This window comes from Eptatretus burgeri, chromosome 17, assembly GCF_056783735.1.
Source record: "Eptatretus burgeri isolate ZD-2024b chromosome 17, Ebu_testis_v1, whole genome shotgun sequence".
Classification (NCBI taxonomy): domain Eukaryota; kingdom Metazoa; phylum Chordata; class Myxini; order Myxiniformes; family Myxinidae; genus Eptatretus; species Eptatretus burgeri.
The window spans coordinates 50,472,621-50,496,237 of record NC_140977.1 but is presented as its reverse complement, the minus strand read 5'-3'; the positions used below and the strand labels follow the sequence as shown (position 1 = coordinate 50,496,237).

Sequence of the window (23,617 nt, the reverse complement as noted above, 5' to 3'; positions counted from 1 at the left end):
GATGCTTTTTTACATTTTTACCCCACGCACGTGAAGTGAAAAGCGGGGTTAAGCAATTTGTTCATGCCTGTCTGTATGTCTGTCCTTCTGTGGACAAACGTCGGTTTACGATCGAAGAACAATTTACTTTGAATTGAATATTATATTTTGAACACGAATCAGAAAAATAACGTCTAGTTTAGTTTATCTGTACTTTGTCCCTGAATTTTTGTCCCGATTGCACACAAGCAGAGAGGAGCGAAACATGTTTTTTTTTTTAGTCTGTTTGGCCATCAAACAAAATTAAAAATAATTCCAAACAGGAAACTCGCTGTTTTTAAGGACGTCATGAAGGACACAAACAACAGGCACGAAGAACTAACGTTACGTGTTAAATAAAGGTGATGTATAAGACGCTGCATCAACGGCGGTAAACTTCGGGAATTTTTTTTTTCTGCAACCTTTAAAATCTTTATTTCAATTGAATTATACACTTGAACACTGAAGAACACAAATTGCCTTTTTAGCACTTTCAAAACCCTTCCATTTAGCAGTACTTGGACAAAATATTGCGACATTCTACATCATCACGACCAATCAAATTTGCTGCTTGCAAACCCTGCCCACATCCTTGTTTCTCAAGGCAGCGTGGTGTAAGGTGTTCTATGAACTCAAGTTTTAACTTTGACTGAATCCCCAGCTGACAGGTATGCAAATGCACATTCAGAAATGATCACCTTTTTGCCTGCTATGTAGCAACGTTGAAGCTTTAAAAGTAGTGATCGACATCCACAAGTCTGTGCAGTCGGTAGTTTGAAGAGTATACAACCGTCCTGATGATCACCTGCAACATCGATGGTCAGCCAATTAATCTGTGACCGGGCCCAATCTTCCGCTGTTTATGTTACACCCCACACAACAACTGTACGGCTGCTCGTTTAGTCCTTACTCGGCCTGCCTTCCCTGAAGGGTTAATCAAAAGGCAGGAAGTTGTAATTCACAAACATATTGCATGTCTATTTGTGACTCTGAATGAGGATGTAAAATGAAGTGAAACACAAAAAAAGGATCTTTCATAAACACGTAATTGTTGACGTGGTGGTTTATTGTTGTGGTTCGTGTGCTCCTTCCATGTTCTTTTATATATATTTATATTGCTTTAATGACTAGTTGGTATTCATAGAATACTTACCCTGTGCAGTCTTGAGAAGGACGTGGTGCGAGCCAACTCTTCTGGTGGCAAATTTGTCATTAAAATAAATTAAATTCAAATCAAATGGAAGACCAAATAGGTACAGTACTGCATTGGAGTCATCAGAAAAAAACCGAACAAGCAAGAAGCAAATATGAAGTCATCAGAAGGAATCAGGCTATGATTTGGGTTTCAACTGCTATTCCTCTATCCTCAAACCCATCCAGGCAGAGCCAAGTGAGCCTTATTCAAAAAAAAAAGAAGAAAAAAAAAACAACAAAAATAACAAGATTCTAAAAATTCAATAATTCTGCCTGCCAGACCTTGCGTCCAATGTGGTTAAAAAACAGTAAAAGTAAAAATTGACCAAGAGAAATTACTCACCTGCATATACTTTAACTTGAAATTAAAATTACTAATGTCTCACCTCCAGCGGTAAAGTTGTAAAAATAGCCGGGATGGTCACGCAATCAACCCAAACTCAGATGTGTGTGGTAAAACTTTAAGACAACACAAATTCTCCTTCCCTGAGTGGAAACAAAATGGCTAACGGCACTAACACTAATATTGCATGTGCTCCCTTTCAGTGATGAATGTAACGTCACTTCATTGAATGTGTTCACTTCCTGTGTGACAGAGAAATTAATACACAAGGTTTTTTTTAATATATATATATATATATATATGTGTTGGCGTAGTGGTTAGGGTAGCGGCTTGGGATCCAAAAGGTCTTGAGTTCAAGCCCCGTTGGCCACTTGAATTAATACACACTAGGAGGTTCACTCAGCCTATCATCCTTCCGAAGTCGGCGAAGTGAGTACCAGTGTACTGGGCCCGGTGTATGCCCCGGTTAAGAATAGGTGTACCATATCCCTATGTTATAAGAGGCGACCAGGGTTGCGTCAGGAAGGGCATCCGGCATAAAACCTGTGCCAAATCATTATGCGGATCATAACGGATGATCCGCTGTGGCGACCCCTAACGGGAGCAGCCGAAAGAAGAAGATATATATATCCTGGTGTTGGCGCAGTGGTTAGGGCAGTGGCTTGGGATCCAAGAGGTCCTGAGTTCAAGCCCCTTGGGCCACTGAATTAATACACCAGGGGGTTGACTCAGCCTGTCATCCTTCCGAGGTCAGCGAAATGAGTACCAGTAATACTGGGCCGGTGTATACCCCGGTTAAAAAAAAAAATAGGTGTACCATATCCCTGTGTCGTAAGAGGCGACCAGGGTTGCGTCAGGAAGGGCATCCGGCGTAAAACATGTGCCAAATCACTATGCGGATCATACGGATGATCCGCTGTGGCGACCCCTAACGGGAGCAGCCGAAAGAAGAAGAAATATATATATATATATATATATATATATATATATATATATATATATATATATATATATATATATATATATATATATATATTGTTGTGGTTACCAGATTCGCAAACCACCATTCAGGTCCCTTAGGTGAGGTATCTCGGTAAGTGCATGTGTAGTTAGGCCCAAACCCGTTGTCTAGTGGGAATACATGTCATTTATACGTGCTGCGACTCTTCAGGATAGCCGTTTTTCTTTTACTATCTTTATTTTGGACCAATCGCCACCATCACAACCACAACAACAACCACCAACCACAATGCCGCTTCACCACAACCGCCATGACCTTTACCGTCACAACTCGCCACCATCGCATCACCGTCATCTCGCGCCACTCATGGGCACCGATGCTGGACTCGTGCAGGGCGCACGTTGAACAGCGTGTACAAAACCACGGATTTTCTGCTTCAGAAACGGCTCCAACGCGACACACGCCCACTTTTTGTCGTCCAATCGGGGAGCGTGGGGCGAGGTGGCCCCGCCCCAGGGCGATCGATATATGCAAATTTGTGGATCAAAAAGCCTTCACGCCCACTTTTTCTCGGGCCAATGGGGAGCGAGTTGAAAGGTCAAAGGGAGGGGGTCAAAGGCGAAGTTACGGGGGGATAAAAGGACGGTGTTCGTCAGTCAAAGGAGTCGTAAAAGTCGGAACGAAGGAGTCGCAAGAGGAACGAGAGAGTCAGCAGAACGGGAACGAGAAAGAGTCAGCAGGAAGGAGTAGTAAAAGTCGGAACGAGGAAGGAAGGAGTCGGAACGAGTAGTAAAGGTCGGAACGAGGCGAAGGAGTCGGAACAGAGAGTCAAGACTTCGCGGGCGGTGGAGCTGCTCGTCGTGTGCGTTGAAGTCGGAACGGAGGGGACGAGCTGTGGAGAGGCGGCGAGGGCGGACGAGGGGGTGCTCGCGTCGTGCAGGGAGCTGCACCCCTGGGAGGCCGGCAGCGTGACCTGGCCGAGGTGGAGACGCTCGTCGCGCACATAATAAAGATCCTCTATACCCCGAGCAACAGCAACCCCCCTTCTGTATCCCCCCGCTGGAGATAGTGCGACCAAGGGGGCCCCGTTCCCACCCCCTGCCAGGCACTGCCCACGAGGCCCGCGGGTTGCGGGGCCATCGCGCTCCGCGTCTCATCACCAGACGGGTAGGCCCGACCAGGTCTCGGCCCCAGGCCTACCTCATTCTTGAGGGTATTTCTTTCCTTGGTTTTGGGTATGTGTTGTCGGCGCCGTCTGTGAAGTAGAATTGTATAAGTGTTGCCGTGTGCTCGGTAGTCGGAATTAGCTCTGCACTGTGTTTTCACTTTTATGTTTGCTTTTTGTGTAAATGGAATTGTGTTTTCTTTTTTGTGTGCATTTGGTGGAATTGTATTTGTGTGTGCTTCCCGTGTGCCGAGAATAAATGTGCTTTATTGTTGAACTGTTCTCCGCTTCGCTCGTCTTTTCCCCATTGAATCCCCATCTTGCTTCACGTAAAGGGTTGGTAGTGGGCTGAGTACGCCCGATAATTAATCGAACCGTCGAGGTCGACGATAACACCGCTCGGTTATTCTGATAGTACGGAACGGGTCGCTAAGTGGCCCGTGTCCGAAGTCGACCTGCGGCGAGGTGCGATCGCCCGGTCTACCTCCGCGTGGGTACTTAGGTAGTTCGAATTTGGCGAGCAACCCTATCCCACGCGGGGCTGATTGGCTCGATCGCGGTGAGATCGAAAGGTCCACCCGTGACTGGTTCCCGGCGTTAGTCCGCGAGGGTCACGACTGGATTGTCCGTCCGGTGGGCGACGTGCCGCGATTCGAGTTACACGTGGCCGTCGCCGGCGGGCGCGAAAACCGTAACACTGGTGTCAGGAGTGGGATGCAAATTCATCGCCCTCCTCGCGGCACTGGTATTGGAGAGCGGGACAACAGGCTCTCCTGTCTCCAGCGAAATTCACGGGAATCGGTCCAGGGGTGAGAGAAGCGACCCCCGATTCCCTCCAAATTACGAGCGAACAAATTAACCCTTCACGAGAAGCAAGATGGCGTCTCAAGGCGAGCGGGAGCCGGGGGTATTAGAAATGGATGTAGAATGTGTAGAATCCATGGTCCAGGATGGAATCCCCGAGCAGGAAATGTTGATTGTGCAGGAACACGGACTCGCCCAACTGAACCCAGGGCCCGAGGTGGGTGCGGCAGCGGCCGCAGTGTATGACACCTCCCCCCCCCTCTCCACCAAGACCCTTCCCCAACCCCTGCCGAAACGGCTCACTTGAGTGCATCCGACATGGCCCAGCTATTCACCATGCTGGCGGCAATGAACGAAAGGATGAATGCGAAAATGATCGAAAAATGGATGCGAATATGAAGAACGAAATGAAAGGCATGAACGAAAAGATGGATGCGAATACACAAAAAATGGATGAAAAGATGGATACAAATACAAATGAAGTGAAAACGACGATGGATGCGAATACACAACAAATAAACGAAAAGATGGATACAAAAATGAACGGAATGGAAACAAACATGAAAGAATAAATGAAAGAGTTGCGGTGTGTGACTCAGAACATGGGCCGATGTCTGCAGGCCGGCATGTAGGCAGTGACCAGCGTGCTGGGTATGGCCACTCCACCTGTGTGAGCAAATGAGCTGGTTGGGGGTGCAACGGCTGACAGGCCCGCGGTGGAGGCGGGTGAAAAAATAATTCGTGGAACGTGTTGGGCGAGGGTCGCGACGGTGACCAAGAGGGAAAAATTAAATGGGGAGACCAAAACGTGTGAGACGAGACACGAGGTGACGACAACAGAAATAATAGTTGAGACAAGAGAGGTAAAGGGTGAAGAGTTGGCAGAGACACGGGAGATGGGAACGATAGAGGGAAGACTACACGATGAAGACGGGGTAAGTGACGCGCACGCACACACGGAGGTAGTGGAGGACAATGGGGTTGAGCTCGCGGAGCGTGTTGGGACCCGGTGCGAGCACCTGGATGGCCTCCTCCAGGAACGAGGGGAGGGAGTATGCCCCCTTGAGGCGAGTCACGACCAGGTGAGTTCGGTCGTGTTTTGCGAGGTTGAGGGGACGAGTGCTGTGGACGGGTGCACGGAGAGCTTGGGGGGTATAGAGGCCCCGGAGACCCTTGTGGGGACACAAATCCCCAGTGTGGTTGTCCCTGTGTGTGTGGTGCAAGGTGTGAGTGCGTCCCCGTGTGTGGAAGCGACCCCGTGTGTGAGTGGTGTGGTAGCGATGGTGCCGGAGTGCGTGCTTCCCAGCACGCCGTGTGTGGATGAGGCACCGTGTGTGGAAGAGACCGCGTGTGTGAGTGTCGCCGTGTGTATGAGTGAGGCACCGCGGGTGAGTGCCCCGCGTGTGTGGGTGAGGCACCGTGTGTGGATGAGCACAGCGGTTGAGTGCCCTCGCGTGTGTGGGTGAGGCACCGCGGGTGAGTGCCCCCGCGCGAGTGAATGGAGCACCACGTGTGAGTAGTATGGTTTGTGTGAGTAGTGAGGCACGCGTGAGTGAACGGCCGTGTGCAAGGTCGCTGTGTGCCAGGGAGACCGTGTGTGTGAGAGAGCGGTATGAGAGGGAGATGTCGGTTGGCATGCGGGAGCACGCAGCCGCGTCTCCCGTGTGAATGTGATGGTGTGGACTGTGTGCGTCGTGACACGCAGGTATGCGTGTGTGGAATGGCGACGGAGACGGCGACAGAGGAGAGAAAGCCGGGTAGCGGCTGTAGTTGTTTCGAGGACCGTGCCGGGTTCACCCAGCAGTGAGCACGCGGTTCGTGCTGTGCAACGCACGAGACCACCACGTGCTCGCTTGCGAGAGTGAAGTCCCGGTCCGGAAACGCACGCGGTGGATTTGCCGATCCCGCGGACGGACAAAGTTTAGGCAGGTAAATGGATTTGGACCGGACGGGTTCTCCACGCGATCGTGTGTGTTAAGCTCCAACGGGCAAAGCACATGTGTTCGCGTGGGAAACCCCTCGAGACGTGTGGCTTGTGTTTTTTTTTTATGCGCACGGTGACGCCATGGCTGCACGTGGAGTTGGAATCCGGCAGGAGGGGCATCTCTGCCGGATGGTCCCGTCCAAGGAGGGACGAGGAACACGTGCAGCTGCATGACGTCACGGGCAGTTGCAAGGTGCAAAGAGCGCGAGTTGCCGCGCAGGTGCTGCGCATGGAAAAAAAAAAAAAAAAAGAAAGCCAAGCCTCACTTTCGGGTGCAAAGGATTCCTGGGCAAGGGGTGGAAGACCCCCTTGACCTGGGCACAGGATGGAAACTAGTTAGGGGGAAGGGTTAGCTTAGTTAGACCGACTTCATGGGGCAGGGGTAAGTCCTCATGGAGTCCGTGGAATGGATTAGTTAGAGGGATTGTAGCCAGATGTAGGTGGGGAAATTGATTAAAGAGATTAGGAGACAGTGACAGACTTGTGGATGTGTAGAGGGGACGTAGTTTAGCTACGTAGTGTTAAATGGAACGTGCTGTAGTGTAAGGGACGACGTGGGAGCACGAGTTAGTTAGGGGGTGCAGTTAGAAGGATGGCAGAATTCAACGGTGAGTGTGTGGAAGAGTTGTGAGGTGAGTACTTGTTGAGTGAGTGAGGCCAGCGGGTCTGTGTGAGTGGAGCGAATGGGGAATGCATGGTGCGATGAGTGATTGGGGGGAGGAGTGACTCCCGCCCAAGGGACCCCCGGGGTCAGTGTAGATTGAGTCAGTTGGGTTAGTCAAATTGAAAAATGGAGGTCGTTTTGCTGTTTGTGGGAAAGTAGGCTCGAGACCCATTTGGAGGGGTGCAGGAGCCCTGTTGACGGGCTTGGGAGCGTGGCTGCGAAAGGTGAGTATCGCTGAGTGGGTACCCCGGGCACCAGGCTAGTCGGCCGCGGGAGGCCATGGGGGGCCGGGATAGAGTAGTGGGCACGGGTGGGCCTGCTTGGTGCGGGGCCCGGGCGCCATTAGCCGCGTGGGCAGTGTTGTGGGCACGGGTGACCCTCGGAAAGGGGCCCGGGAGGCCGGCCTGCCACGTGTGCGTTTCAGGGGAGGTGCCATGGGGGGCACTCCCCGGTGTTAGGGAGCTGGTAGGCTCGGAGGCAGTGTAGTGCCCGGGGGTGCCATAGCGGGAGATTCGGCAGAGGGTCGTGCCTGCCAAAGGGAGCCACGTGTCCCAGCCAGGAGACCGTGTGAGGGCACGGAGAGAAAATTGGGGGGCGAGGCCCGAAATTGTAAGGACACCAACACAGGCGATGGGAATCTGGGTTTATAGAACCAATAGTTTAAGCGAGAGGCGCTTGTTGAAAGCCCCGGGGTAGTTTAAGAGTTAATGGTTAGGGTAGATTAGGAAGTGTACCCCTCCGCACCATCCATCCCCTCGCTGTCGTTGTGGGCCGCTGGACCCACTTTGGGTTAGATCGCCGAACTCTGGGGAGGCCATTCTGAGGCTTCGTTGGGCCTCGACACAGGACGTTAGCTCTCCCTTATTCCCCTCCGGGAAGGGAACGTAGGGGTTGGGAGTAGGCTAGGTGACAGGATAGGTTAGCCGAACAAGGACGATAAAGGGGGTTAGGGGACGATTTATAGTGGGGAAGTAAAAATAAAAACAACAAAAAAAAATAAGTGGGGGCTAAATTGGTTTTTCACAAATTAAGGGAGTGGGTATGTACAGTGACAGGCAAAGACAGGCAAAGATAGGTTGGGAGGGAGACAGGTAGGTAGGTCCGAGCCCGCCTTCCGAGTGGCCAGCACCACCGCACTCCCTCCACCAACCTCCACTGAACGGCAAAGGCTGGCCAACTTCATCGGCTGGCCGTGTTTTGCTGCAAGGCAGAGGCCGGCTAACTTCATCGGCAGCTGTTGTTGTGCTGCAAGGCCTGTGCCGGCCAGTTCATCTGCTGGCTGTTTTTCTTCAAGGCCTGTGCCGGCCAGTTCATCTGCTGGCTGTTTTTCTTCAAGGCCTGTGCCGGCCAGTACATCTGCGGGCTGTGTTTGCCGGCAGCGGCCTTCTTCTGCGGGCTGTGTGTTGCCTGCACCTTTGCCATGCCATGCCCACTGCCCATGTTCACCAGCCCCGTTCAATTTTTGCTTTGCCCCCCCCCCCTGTTCATTTCAATGTGCGCCAGGATCAAAGCAACAGTTTGCAAGCTGCGAGAACTGCCCTGTTGGCAGCTACAACACGGGCCTGCAGTGGCGGCCCGTGCACCGTGTTTGCGTTCACTGCATTCAGTTCAAACCGTTCATGCATCCATTCGTTGTGCTCATTGCGTGTGCCACTTGAGCTGGCACGGAGACTGCGTTGTGCAGCCCAAGCACCGTTGTGGTTCACTGCGTTCAGTTCAAAAGGGAAGGCCTTGGACTGCGTGTGAGCAGCCAGCCACGTTCCCTGTCACCTGCATTGTTTTGAGCCAGAGACTGCATGTGGGCAGCCTGGCTCCCTGCTAACTGCTTTCTTTTTGCAGAGTCAATGATCCTGGGCCATGGTTTAGTGTAAAATTTGTAAGTTAAGGTAAGATGTACTGTAAATATGAGTGCGCCCCCCCGGCATGTATGTCTTAGCGCCGGCAATTTTATTTAAGTCGTCCGTGTGAGTGAGTTTGTTTAGATAGTTACGCAGCCGTCAGGTTATTTATTTTGGGGACACGAATACCATGAATGTCGCACTCAGGGATCCGTAGGTAAAATGTACGAGGGGAAAACTACACATGATGGCACACGAAAATTTGACGACTCGGGACGAGTCTGTAAAAAGGGAAGGGGGTAGTGTTGTGGTTACCAGATTCGCAAACCACCATTCAGGTCCCTTAGGTGAGGTATCTCGGTAAGTGCATGTGTAGTTAGGCCCAAACCCGTTGTCTAGTGGGAATACATGTCATTTATACGTGCTGCGACTCTTCAGGATAGCCGTTTTTCTTTTACTATCTTTATTTTGGACCAATCGCCACCATCACAACCACAACAACAACCACCAACCACAATGCCGCTTCACCACAACCGCCATGACCTTTACCGTCACAACTCGCCACCATCGCATCACCGTCATCTCGCGCCACTCATGGGCACCGATGCTGGACTCGTGTAGGGCGCACGTTGAACAGCGTGTACAAAACCACGGATTTTCTGCTTCAAAAACGGATCCAAAACGACACACGCCCACTTTTTCCGTCCAATCGGTGAGCGAGGGGCGAATTGGCTCGCCCCAGGGCGATCGGATATATGCAAATTTGTGGATCAAAAGCCTTCACGCCCACTTTTTCTCGGGCCAATGGGGAGCGAGTTGAAAGGTCAAAGGGAGGGGGTCAAAGGCGAAGTTACGGGGGGATAAAAAGGACGGTGTTCGTCAGTCAAAGGAGTCGTAAAAGTCGGAACGAAGGAGTCGCAAGAGGAACGAGAGAGTCAGCAGAACGGGAACGAGAAAGAGTCAGCAGGAAGGAGTAGTAAAAGTCGGAACGAGGAAGGAAGGAGTCGGAACGAGTAGTAAAGGTCGGAACGAGGCGAAGGAGTCGGAACAGAGAGTCAAGACTTCGCGGGCGGTGGAGCTGCTCGTCGTGTGCGTTGAAGTCGGAACGGAGGGGACGAGCTGTGGAGAGGCGGTGAGGGCGGACGAGGGGGTGCTCGCGTCGTGCAGGGAGCTGCACCCCTGGGAGGCCGGCAGCGTGACCTGGCCGAGGTGGAGACGCTCGTCGCGCACATAATAAAGATCCTCTATACCCCGAGCATCAGCAACCCCCCTTCTGTTTCCCCCCGCGCTGAGATAGTGCGACCAAGGGGGCCCCGTTCCCACCCCCTGCCAGGCACTGCCCACGAGGCCCGCGGGTTGCGGGGCCATCGCCGCTCCGCGTCTCATCACCAGACGGGTAGGCCCGACCAGGTCTCGGCCCCAGGCCTACCTCATTCTTGAGGGTATTTCTTTTCCTTGGTTTTGGGTATGTGTTGTCGGCGCCGTCTGTGAAGTAGAATTGTATAAGTGTTGCCGTGTGCTCGGTAGTCGGAATTAGCTCTGCACTGTGTTTTCACTTTTATGTTTGCTTTTGTGTAAATGGAATTGTGTTTTCTTTTTGTGTGCATTTGGTGGAATGGTATTTGTGTGCTTCCCGTGTGCCGAGAATAAATGTGCTTTATTGTTGAACTGTTCTCCCGCTTCGCTTCGTCTTTTCCCCATTGAATCCCCATCTTGCTTCACGTAAAGGGTTGGTAGTGGGCTGAGTACGCCCGATAATTAATCGAACCGTCGAGGTCGACGATAACACCGCTCGGTTATTCTGATAGTACGGAACGGGTCGCTTAAGTGGCCCGTGTCCGAAGTCGACCTGCGGCGAGGTGCGATCGCCCGGTCTACCCTCCGCGTGGGTACTTAGGTAGTTCGAATTTGGCGAGCAACCCTATCCCCACGCGGGGCTGATTGGCTCGATCGCGGTGAGACCGAAGGTCCACCCGTGACTGGTTCCCGGCGTTAGTCCGAGAGGGTCACGACTGGATTGTCCGTCCGGTGGCGACGTGCCGCGATTCGAGTTACGTGGCCGTCGCACGCCGGCGGCGCGAAACCGCAACAATATATATATATATATATATATATATATATATATATATATATATATATATATATATATATATATATATATATATATATATATATATATATGGGCTGTTTCACAATGAGGGTACCAAGTTTGTCTCACAACCACTAAAAATTCAAACTCAATATTTTTATTTCTCCAAATCCAACATTGTTAATTACAATACTTAAATACAAATTTTTGGAGCATCTGAATGAATATTTCTTATTAAAAATAATACCCCAAGGATGTTAGGAGAGTATTTTTTAAACTACAAGTCATTAATACAATTCAACTATAACCACAAAATAACAACACTATCAAACTTCATTGGTTTTCATATGTTCCACAAGTATTATTCCATTACTGGAATTATGATTCAGTATACAAATGAAGTATATTTGTAGAAATATCAATAAAAGACTGAACTAAGTTTCAAATATCCAGAAAAAAAAATGTTTTAATTACCAGTCACTAATAGCACTGCATATGATGGAATTTAGCACAAAATTTTAAAACTACATGTACTTTTCTACATATTCTGAAAAAATTACTAATTTATCTCTGAAAATATAAGTTTACCACCACAATGAAAAATATGAAGAAAATCACAGGAGGAAAATCACAGAGGACATAATTTTTTGACATGAAGCAATACATTCTGTACAAGATATAACTGCAAAGTAATACATTTATCTTAAAATGCCAATACAAAATACACCTAGTAAGTGAATCTAGACGGGATTTGTCGTGTCCTTGTAGCGTTTTTTGTTGTTTGTGGATTGTGCCTTAATGTGTTCCTTTTTGTTTTTCTTTCGCTATTCTCTCTTACTTGCTGCCCACTTCCTTCTGCATTCCTTCAATTCATTATCTGTCTTCTGATTGGAAGTTGATGCATAATGTTTTCTCTTCCTATCAGCATCTCTGGCGAGATATTCTTTGTGTCTATCTGGATTATTTTCCTTTAATTTGTGGCGAGATTTTGCAGCAGCACTTTGGGGAATGCTGCTAGGAGTTGCATCTTTAGCACTCGCACGAGAACGTGTATGACATGTCAAATTAAACTTGACTGTCAGAGTTTGTGACATTGTTTGTGCACAGCTGCTGTGATTACTTATTACTTGATCTGGATCTGTAATAACAACAGTTAGTTATGGTTTACTGCCATAATGATTCTTTATCAGTATTATAACCAAGCTATATCCTTACCACTATAGTTTGGATATAATACTAAAGCAGTAACTACTAGAGCAGTAAAATGTTACAACTACAGGAGAGTGCGGGGTTATTCTAACTGCCACCAGTTTTCCACCACCAGCAGTTGATTAATCTGCAAGCAGAAAAGTAGAAAATCTGCATAAAGCAACAGGCATACATATGTCAAATATTTTTGTCCTCTCCGGAAAGTAATATTATGGGCTCTTTTATGGCTTGTATTGTACCAAATATCTGTATATTATTATTTGGGTGTAACTATGTGATGACAGATGTTACCACATATTTATTTTTGCAAAAAGTGTTCATACGGTGGGAATTATGTCATATTTCTTTCTCAGACAACTAAGCATGTTCCAGGAAGCCCAGGTTTAGCCTTCAAAAACTACAGTAAATGAGTTAAAAGTAATCAAATTCAGCATACTTTATAAACAATAGTCAATATTGTGCGGGATGAAGCAATAATTGTACAAAATTCAATGTCATTTCATGTGATTAATCTCCTGTCGAATGGCATTGAATAACTTTCCGGAGAGGACATTTTTGACATGGACATTCAGTCGGTGTTGTAACAAGATAAATTACATAAATGTAAATACCTTTTACTGATGATGGATATTCATGACCATGTCAACCTTACAAAACATCAAAATTTATAGCCAGCAAGTAGTTTCCTTATAACTCGTGGCAGTTTAGGTGTTTCCGGAGAGGACACATTTTTGACGGACACATGTAAGGCAATCCGTGCAGGCCATGCAAATAGAAGGTTATTGGTTACACTCAAACTTTGTAGCATAATATCAGTGCAGGTATATACACACTTGGTAAAACACACAATAAACTTTAAAAAAGACCCTTTATTTATATAAAAAAATTCTTCTACAATATGCATTTCCGGAGAGGGCATTTTTTAACGGACAAACGGTGGGACATATTTATTAAGGGTGAAATAAATATTCATAGTCTGAAATTAATAATATGTTGTGGACAAAGTACAGAAGAGGTATTAAATTGATGCAACAACAAATAAAAGTCCCAATTTCTGCTTGTATTTGTTTATACACTGTGAATGCAGTGTACCTGGAGAAAATGAGACTGCTATTTGTCAAAAAAATGGCAATTTTTATGCCATTCTGCCAAAAATTGACGTTATTTTGTCAAATAAAAAGTGGTCCAAGTTGTGCCATCACTAGTACCAACTACTGGCCCTAATGACATAGATACTACAGCCTCTCATTTAGCTATTAGCATGCAAGGGTACAAAATACCAGAAATGACCATGACTGTGAAACAGCCCATATACACAATAGCTCTGCTCGCTCAATGGTCAAGGGAATCTTTCAATCAAAATCAACTTCCACGAATAAGTAGTTAATAGATTTCACAAGTTGTTTTGTCTTCTTTTACCTTCACCACCAAAGATGGACAGAGGTTTATGTTTTCACCCCTGCTTGTTTGTCTGTCTGTCTGAGCATATCACAAAATGTTGTGGATGGATTCCAACAAAACTTGGTGGATAAGTTGGATAGGTGACAATAACAAGCCAATTCTATTTTAGTTCAGGTCTGGATCCAGATGCAGCCTATCAGTGGGATACAAAACCTAAATTGTTCAGCCTGGCGGAGGCGTGCGCTCCACTGAATGCTGTTTTAGTTTGTTTTGCAAAACAAGGCACGATGGGTAATCTGTCAATTCAATAGCAATTGTCATTTCATGTGTGATTGATTGGAAGCAGAATTGGCATGTCCTTTACGAATCGTGTCAATCGGATAAACGGTTGCAGAGAAAACAGAGGAAATTACCATGGACGTACGGACAACCCGAAAACATAATGCCACCGGCGACTTCGTCACTGGAGGCATAAAAGCGACCAATGGTTCGCACTTGCCAGTGATCTAGGGGTAACAGCGATCGGACGATGGAAGGTTAGGGAACTTTTGTAAACCAGGTCAAATGACACATTGACACATACTGGTTTCCAATCCTAACAAAGTGAAAACCGTTTCAACTCGACTGTCCACAAATCCCACTTCACTTGCTCCAATCAGCTCTCATGCTCACGAGCAAATACTAATCTTCGGAGTTCAAGTCGATACATTTCATCCATCGAAAGAATTCATTATTCCAACGTACTTTATGTACTCCCTTTCATGGGTCAAAGGTCGAATTCCAATTGCCCTGAAACGTAGTGGTTGAAAGGCTCCTTTCTTTCGCACCACACTGCTACTTCCCTCACACAGGCTTCTAAAGAGTCCAATTAGCCTCTGTATCCACCCGGACCGTGACGCTGTGGATAAAATGTGATTGGTATACAATAGCGTTGACGATCAATGTCCGACAGCATTGTAAATGGTGCCTTTCCTCTGGCATTTCAGACAACTGTACAAGACGCCAAGGCAAGTGCGAGCCAAGAAGGTGCCTGCTTGTAAAGGGAACAACCGTTGTCGTTAGTTTGTTATCAATGTAGTTGTTGGAGCCCATATTTGCACACCTGGTATGCATTCACAGTACCTGAGGATCTTTGTGATTGAGAACATCATTGTTGACAAGTACAAACAATATTGCTGCGATTCATGCTGTTATTAAAATGGCTATTTATAAACAAATATTAGAAATTAATGGGATGTGATTAATATAAGACCCTCACCATTACTGCTGGGCCGACAGGATGGCCTAGAGGTATGCACACACTTCTAAATTGTTTTGCCTGGGTTCGAATCCTGACCCTTCTATAAACTGTCATGCCGGTGTTTCACAGGCAAGGTGATCCCTCGGATGGACGCCAAATGGGCGTCCTGTTTGCCAGCATTTAATGGTGGAGGTTAAAGATCCCATGGTGTCCTTCGCGAATAGGCAAGCTATCGCCGGCACCCTGGCCAAATCTGCCCTAATCAACAGAGGACACTTCATCAGCGGCACAGCAGTACCCTCAGACAATGATGCTACCCTGAAGCTTTGTGTTGCACACAAATGAAGTGGAAGATCACTACTGCTGCCACCACCACCGTTTCCATCCCATTCTCCTCAGCTAGTAATCCTACATTCGTCCATTTCAACATACATCGCATTTACAAATATGATCAGATTTGCAGTAGTTGCTCCAATAGGATGGTCCAGGTTGGAGATTCTGATTATAGCCCGAATTGTGCTTCACATAAAGTTACTGTCGTTTGCATTGCCAATTTGTGCTTCCCCGAGAGATACATTGGTCTCGAAGAAAGGGATCTGCCATTTTATAAGCTTGTATATGTATACAACGAACATAAACAGTTCAGTGTACTTGATGAGGGGAAGGGGTGCGAGGAAAGGGAGAACGTGAGATGGTTGCATTGTTCCCCTAACCTGCTGTAATATTCCTTTGGTTTTGCAAGTTGTGGGTGGTATGTGTTGTTTTGTTTCCTTAACTTACAGGGAGGAGACCCACAGTGCAGTCGTATGCGTGAGTCATCAAACTTTTTTTTGTGCACATTCATTCGTAGTCATGTCTGGTGTTGGCTTAATGGTTAGGGTGGTGGGCTTGGGATCCTCGGATCCTGAGTTCAAATCCCACTCGGCTGTTGAATTAATACCAGGTGGGGTTGACTCTGCCTGTCATCCTTCCGAGGTCGGCAAAATGAGTGCAAGCTTCCTGGTATCCTGTGTCGGAGTGGTGACCTGTCCAGGGGTGTGCCGAAGAGCTAAGGAGACCGCTTAGGCAGCACCGACGCTCTACACAGAGTATGATCCTAAAGGATGGATGCATTCATGGTTGAGGACTCTTCAGAAATGCTCAAACACCTGTCAGATTGTTCACAGTTGTATCCTAGTTTGAGTGTACAAGTCATTTTGAACACAATGGATTTTTATGGTGGACAATGATAAAATGAAACAAGTCTTCGTTCTCCACTATTATTGAGCACTTCTGAACCAACATCAGAAATCGATGGGATTTTGATGAATCAAAAGGTTGATGCCAGTCATGGAGTACTGCAATGCTCTTCAGCACACATTGAGTAATGTCAGCAGCCCAGTTGAGTGGGTGGGGTGGTGGACAGCATTTCTTTTAGAAGATTCCCAAGTACAGTACAGTATATTCATTTCCTGGGTATGTTTGTCTGTCAGCCACTGATCTTCATGAAACTTCACCAACTGATAGACGCAGGCAAAATCTGGAAGCGTATTGTTTTTTTGGCAGCAAAAGGTCGAAGGTCCAAGTCACAGCAAGAGCATATATACATCATGGCATACTTTTTGAGATGAATATGGGACTTTCGAAATGACGTACACAGACAGAAAGTCATGAACACATAACCTCCTTCACCTTCGGCGGTGGAGGTAAAAAGGACAGTTTTTTGAAAACAACCTGAAAATATTCCACTGTGAACTCAGGAAACGGAAGCAGAATGTGTCATCCCCTCCTGAAAAAGATGAACTAGAACAATTCTGGAAAATAATTTATGAAGATCAAACAGAAGACAATAAGGAGGCAGAATGAATCCAAAACCTGGAAGAGAAGAAGAAACATCTTGAGGAAATTCCCCCAGTAAAAAAAATTGATGCAGAAAACATAAGCCAACAACTTGCAAGCATGGGAAACTTCAAAAGCCCTGGCCCAGATGGGATCCCAAACTTCTAGCTAAAGCAATTTGAAGCTCTTCACGTTCACTCTGCTCGAGCATTCAATGAACTTATCCAAGGGGATCAGGAAATGGATGAGTGGCTCACAGGAGGTAACATCTTACTCATCCCAAAATCTGAAGACACCCAGCTGCGTCACAAATACCTGCCAATAACCTGTCTACCAACAACATACAAACTTTTAACAGGAATCATCACAAATGATCTACCACAACCTAACACAGCAAGGAGGCTTAAAGGCAGAACAGAAGGGATGCAAGAGAGGATGCGACGGGACAATAGACCACCTACTACTAAACAAGGCCATACTCGAAAATTGCAATACAAGAAGAACCAAATTGTCCACAGCCTGGAGAGACCATAAAAAAACAGCTTTCCGTGGTGTCCCACATTCATGGATGATTTAGTGCAGCCAAATGTACAAGATAAATCCCCAAATAATAAATCTGATTGAGAAAGCCATGGATCTATGGAATACCACACTAATCCTGCAGCACTCTGGAGGAAAGATCTTCGGGATCTTTCAAAGAGACAGCCTAAACCTCTGTTTTGCCTGGATATGGATCCCCTAAGTAACCTCATAAGGCACATTTTAATCTCTTACACACCTTGACAAATCAGCCGCATGTCAATAGCACTCTGTGATCGTTTCCATCTTCTTGGCTTGTTTTCTTGAGTTGATGAAGAAGTCCAGAGTAGATTTTCCTTCAAGAAGTTATCAGGAAAAGTCACGACGACCTGTGGTGTACATGTTGCCTTGTTAGAGCGAGATATTTAGAAGTACGACAGTTCGAAGATCATGCATGGGGAGATGGGTAGGGGTGAAACCAAGCAATCAACAGGAACATCGACAAGGATACGAGGAACAGAAAATTGAAACTTACTTGCAGTGTGTGAAGCCTGTCCAAGGTGAATTCTTCAATTACAATCTCATGTGCGTTGCACATTTGTTCTTCAGGTCTCTGTACATACAAAGCAAGCACAAAAAATGATGCCAATTCCGAGAGATTTCAATAAAACGCAGCTTTGATGACGTTTTTCAGCCTTTGGAAAGGTAGTCCATTAAATATGTCGTCGTATATCAAAAACTGATTCTCCTGTGAAATGCATTTTCAGCAAGGAGAAGGAATAGTCTCACGAATCATGAGCCTCTCTCATAATGTGAAAACTCTCATGGATAATTAGCCTCTCACCTTTCTCCTATACCCCCCCCCCCGCCCCCAAACACATTTGCTCCAGCCTATACTATGAGATGTCTGTATGTCTGTCATCATTTTTCTCAGAGATGGCTGAACAGATCTTTGTCAAACTCTAAGAGGTTCATCAGTGAGTGGAGGGGAGTGTTTCAGGAAGAAGAAGAAGAAGAAGAAAAAACTTTTTTAAAGTTTTAACGTTAAAGTAACGTTTTAACGTTAAATCAACGTTAAAGTTTTTGGTGCAAGTTATTTAGAAGCTTGCCATTCATTTAATATGTGTACGAGGATGCTGATATTTGGCATGGGGGTTCCTTTGGGGTATACTATTGGTGTAGTGAAGTGGAAATTAACAAATGTTTTTTAAAAAAAATTAAATTTCAACCTAAGATGGTGTCAAAGCCACACAATGCTCGCCTGTTTATACTAGACGCTTGCCATTCATTTAATATGTGTACTAGGATGCTGATATTTGGCATAGAGGTTCTTTTAGGGTATACTATTGGTGTAGAGAAGTTGAAATTAAAAAATAATTTCAAATGTTTTAAATTTTTGACCTGTTTTGAACTTAACTTTTTTGTAGCACATCAACGTTAAAGTTTTTGGTGCAAGTTATTTTTTAGAAGCTTGCCATTCATTAATATGTGTACGAGGATGCTGATATTTGGCATGGAGGTTCCTTTGGGGTATACTATTGGTGTAGTGAAGTTGAAATTAACAAATGATTTAAAAAAAAAATTTAATTTCAACCTAAAATGGTGTCAAAGCCAACCAATGCTCGCCTGTTTATACTAGACGCTTGCCATTCATTTCATATGTGTACTAGTTTACTGATTCCAATATACAAATACATATATTGCTTTAAAATTATTTGGATCAGACTTCACTGCAATGCTTTATAAAAATATTATTAGACTAGTTTAATCACTCAATAGTGCCGAAGCCTTTTTAGCGATGTGAAAGGTAATATTTAAATGATGTGTGAAACCCTTCATTGCCTTCGTAATCCCACGATTTGTGCACAACCATTAAACACGAACGAGGTCATCGCTCCGGTCTTCGGCCACCAGTTGACGTTTACAACATTTTCTCCCCAAAAATTTTCCTTTTGTAAAAATCTCGAAAGGCAGCGATGGCAATCCACTCTCAAACACAAATTCTCCTCTCACTCACCATTACCTTTAACATCACCAGACAAACAAGATCATGTAGTGGGGCAACTTAACACAACAATTGTGCATTTTGTGAGGAAAGCACCAAATTTGGCACACTAGTAGCCTATCATATTATGAACAGATTTGGATATTGGGCCATCTCAAATTTTTGATGGCAGTGCAAAATGGCTGCCACAGCCATCAGCGGCTGAATTTGAGATGGCCCAATATCCAAATCTGTTCATAATATGATAGGCTACTAGTGTGCCAAATTTGGTGCTTTCCTCACAAAATGCACAATTGTTATGCTATATTTAGCTAAGTTTCCCCACTAATGGGGATCTTCTCTGTCGACAACTGCACGTCCATCTCAACAAAATCCGCTCCCGAGAAGACAAATCCAGAAATGAGAGTGTAGGAAGATTAACACGATAAAGGTGCCACATAAATGATTTGGGTTTACATGGTGAAAAAGAGGAAGAAAAGAGGAGATGAGGACATATATAATTCTGTGACAATGACTCAAGAAATGAGCTCAGAATGAGTGGAAATGATGAATAACTATTGTTATTTATGGTCGTTTTGAAAAGAAAGAAAAAGGAAACGAGGGAAACGATTTGAGTCAGTGTGCAAAAGGACGAGTTTGACAAAAGATAAAGTTTAGCAAAACGTGAATGAGGAAGCGGACCTGTCGAACACCGGCCCACAAAGCGTCCTGTCAACCAGCATTGGTTGGTGAATATTAACGACCCAATGAAGTCCTTCGTGAAGAAAAGACGGACTATCACCAGAACCATAAACAAATTAAAAATTCCTGCTCAAACCTACAGGGGCATTGTGTTAGTGGCACAGTGACGCTCCGAGTGAAGGAAGGCTACCCACAGCCACATGCAGTATACGAAGGAAGAAGACTGCAATAAATTTTGGATTTTGTTGCATCTTATAACGAGTGATGCCTGGTGTTGGCTTAAGCTCTTCAGGATTGCTCTCCAAGGATTGCTCTTAAGCTCTTAAGCTCTCCAATCCCGTCCAGGATTGTGCCCAATAGCCAAGGAGACTGCTTAGGCAGCACCAACGCTCTGCAGAGAGGATGGTCCCAATCCCAATCGCCCCCCCCCCCCCAATAACGAATTACAATCCTTCAGCTTTATTTTTAGCTCCCACCATTTTAGAAATAGTAACCCAAAACACACTCTCCCCCTCCTGAAGCAAGTTACAAGGACTATTACAGGAGAGGAAAATAAACAAAAGCCACATTAACAGAGCTAGACGAAAGGAAAGAGGAAGATAAAGGAATTACTTTTGTCTCTATTTCAGCTTTTTTGAAACACCATCTCAAGCCAGAGCCAGGTTGAGCATCACAAATGAAACTAAAGCAAGCAGCAGCAAACAGATTTCTCTTTACACATCCATAAAGTGTTTGTACTGTACGACCGATCACAATCATAGTTGGCTTATATTGTTGCGGGGCCGGGTATTGGTGGCGAGCACGACCGCGAGAGGGAGCAGTAGAGTCGGCTTCACCAAACACACCGGAATTGAGGTCGTGCCTTTCGGATAAGTCCGAAAGGCACGGGTCCCTTACTGGACCATGAATCGCCAATAATTTGACCGCGTGGGGTAGGGTCAATTGCCAAACTTTAATATACCTAATTACCCACGCGGGCAAAGCTACTGGGGAATTCACACCCTCGGCGGACCTCGAGCGGAACGAGCCGTTACCGTGCCCGAACCGTGTGTAATCCGAGCGGAGGTTACCAAGGCCCGTCGGTCCAAATGAACAATTTACAGCCTCGCTATTTCTCAACACGCACCGTGCCAAGCCAATGAAAAACACAGAAACGAGCTGGAACATTTAACAAAAAGGATATTTATTTATAATAGGGCAGGGGAGCATGCAAGAAGGCAGAGTTAACCGAATAAAAGGAATGCAATTTACACACATGGCAATTAAACGTTTCTACTTAAAAGACGGGCCCACACACAGACACACACCCTCCAAAAAGAAATGGTGGCCGTGGCCTTTATTGATACCCCCAGCTCAGAGGGAAGGTGAGCTGGAGGTAAGAATCTGGCTTGGACCTTCCCGCTTCATGCGGTTCTTGACGATCTGGCCCGGCAGGACTTGAACCCGCAACATGATGCCACTCCAAGCACCAGGTACGGAGGGTAGCATCGGGCGCTGGCACGCTCCACCGGCAAAACAGGTGACGAGGCAAGTAAAGCAAGTCAGCTAGGCAGGCAACGAGGCATGCGATTCTCCTCCGGCTCACAGGCACGTGATTCACGGCGGGAAGACCCTCTCAGCGGATCGCCCCCACACAATTATCCCTCTTTTCTGACAGGTGGGAGGGATCTGTCTTGTGTAATCCCCTTCCTCATTGGACAGGCGTGTTGAGCGATCTCCCGGCCGTCCGAGATTGGTCGGGGGGGGGAGGGGGGCGCTCATGTCTCTACCCCTCGACCAGGAAGTCGAGCAGCAAAATGTTGCGTTGGCTCCCCATTGTCCAAGAGGCGGAAGATGTGCTCGCACCCTCCGATTGGCTGAGAGGGGTGCCATGCCCGTATTTGGAGCGAAATCCAAGACGACAACGTCCAAAGAAACCCCGCCTGGGACATTGGACTCCGCCCACAGCTGTGCTTGACACGCATGCGCGTGGGAAAGGCCGTTGGTGAAGAAGTGAAGATGGGCGTTGTTGTTGTTGAAGTTTAAAATGAAAAATCCTAACTAGAAAATATCTCACAGCGCACATACAATTAATCACCCATTAAACATAGGACGGGACCCTAACTAGAAACACATACTTACCGATATAGCTGATCTATAGGACCTGGCTGTTGTGTGCAGTAAGCTTCCAAATTCGCAACAATATTACTGTTGATTATGTTATTTGCGTTAGCTCTTGAAATATTTGTTCAAACTAAAAAAGGGTAAGATATAAAAACTGTGCTTACATGCTTTGCTGCATACTTGATTGAGGATGTGGTGTCCTCTCTCAATCTGGCTGGCCTAGAAAATGAGAATCAAATAATTAAATTGGTTATGAAGTTTCACAATGACAAAGATACTCCTGGGCCGTGACATCTGCACAAAAACAACAGGAAAACGTTCTTCTTGGCCATCGTTCATTTCACTTAACTTTGCTCGCTCACATTCCTTCTTTCACTCTCCATCACGCTTTGCCGATTCAATTCTCGTCACACCATTTGTTTTCGTCATTCATTATTTGATGAAACGTCCATCTCCATCCTTTCGCTCTCTTCCTTATTCCTTTGTCTTCCACCCTTACACACCTTCGATTTCACGTTCCCACGTCCTCCAATGGCTCCGTCGCCGGAGACGCATCAAATACACGCCGCGAGTGACGTCGCTACTTCACGGGGAAACACCGCTGCAGCGGCTGTGGAGGAACAGCAGGGGAGTGAGCGCGGATGGCCCGGTTTCAGTGAGGACGTGGGAGCTAGAGTCAACAAGTGCAAGGTGTGCATGGGGTCCATCCTGACCCCCTGCACACACGACAAGTCCTGCCAAACTGGGCCTGCCAATGTAAAGCAACGTGAACACAAAGAATTGATGAATCTCAATTTTTTTTATTTTAATGGGCACTTATGTAAACTCGAGTTTACGTTAGTTTACCCGACGCAACCCGAGGACTGCCTGTACTCACATTCCAATTGTACATACTTCATACATGTACTCATTTTCCAAATGTACATACTTTGTCGACAAACTCACATTCTAGTGATACTTACTCCTGTGTATTACATACCTCCAAACTGTGTCCTTCATTCGGTCGTCAGGAACCACATTTCGTTTCCAAGCACACAGTGAATGTTCCAAGTTTTGTTGTGTGATCATGTTCACGTAGTCGTACTGGAAAATTGTCATGTGTTTTATATGTGTTTGGAATTGCTTGCAACACTGTGTATCATTTCTCTCACCATTTTCTAAAGTCAAGATTTCTCCCGCCATTTATTGGTATCTAAATTTCTCCTGCCATTTTCTCTCCTTTGATTTCTCTTCATCATTCCTCCCGACGTTTCCCGCTCTTTCGCTTCGTTGCCTGTGTGTGTATTAAATTCAAGAAAGAGTTGATGCATGTCCTGATTTATCCTGCTTGATGTTGGGGTCTTGAAAGAAATAGCCTTCCCAGGACCGAATGGTCCGAGTTCACAATTATAATGGTAGCCTACAAAATGTGGCACGCTGCATTGGTTCGCTCGACCAAATAAATAACCGCTGCGTAGTCGCCAGCACGGTTCCCTCTCTGCCTCACTTACGGCAACCATGGTCTCTCGAAACGCAACATCCATTTGGAGTTATCCAGAGGTGACGTCCGTAGCAATACTTTGGAGATGTACTCACATTATA

The 23,617-nt window shown here is 46.4% G+C and overlaps 1 protein-coding gene across 3 annotated transcripts in view; it reads right to left on the bottom strand.

Annotated features, from left to right (window-relative positions):
• Positions 1-16,191: 16,191 nt before the first annotated feature.
• Positions 16,192-23,617, bottom strand: part of LOC147010076 (uncharacterized) — a 15,369-nt gene continuing 7,943 nt past the window's right edge. For 2 of the 3 annotated variants that reach the window (XR_015052641.1, XM_085860911.1), the window contains 6 exons: positions 23,016-23,617; positions 22,540-22,646; positions 22,201-22,255; positions 17,783-17,860; positions 17,507-17,636; positions 16,192-16,764 (listed from right to left, as the gene is read on the bottom strand). The exon at positions 23,016-23,617 is cut by the window's right edge and continues 1,863 nt beyond it. The gene's annotated coding sequence lies outside the window, so the exon portion shown is untranslated. The remainder of the gene's footprint in view (positions 16,765-17,506; positions 17,637-17,782; positions 17,861-22,200; positions 22,256-22,539; positions 22,647-23,015) is intronic. The other variant, XM_085860912.1, reaches the window with a different exon arrangement.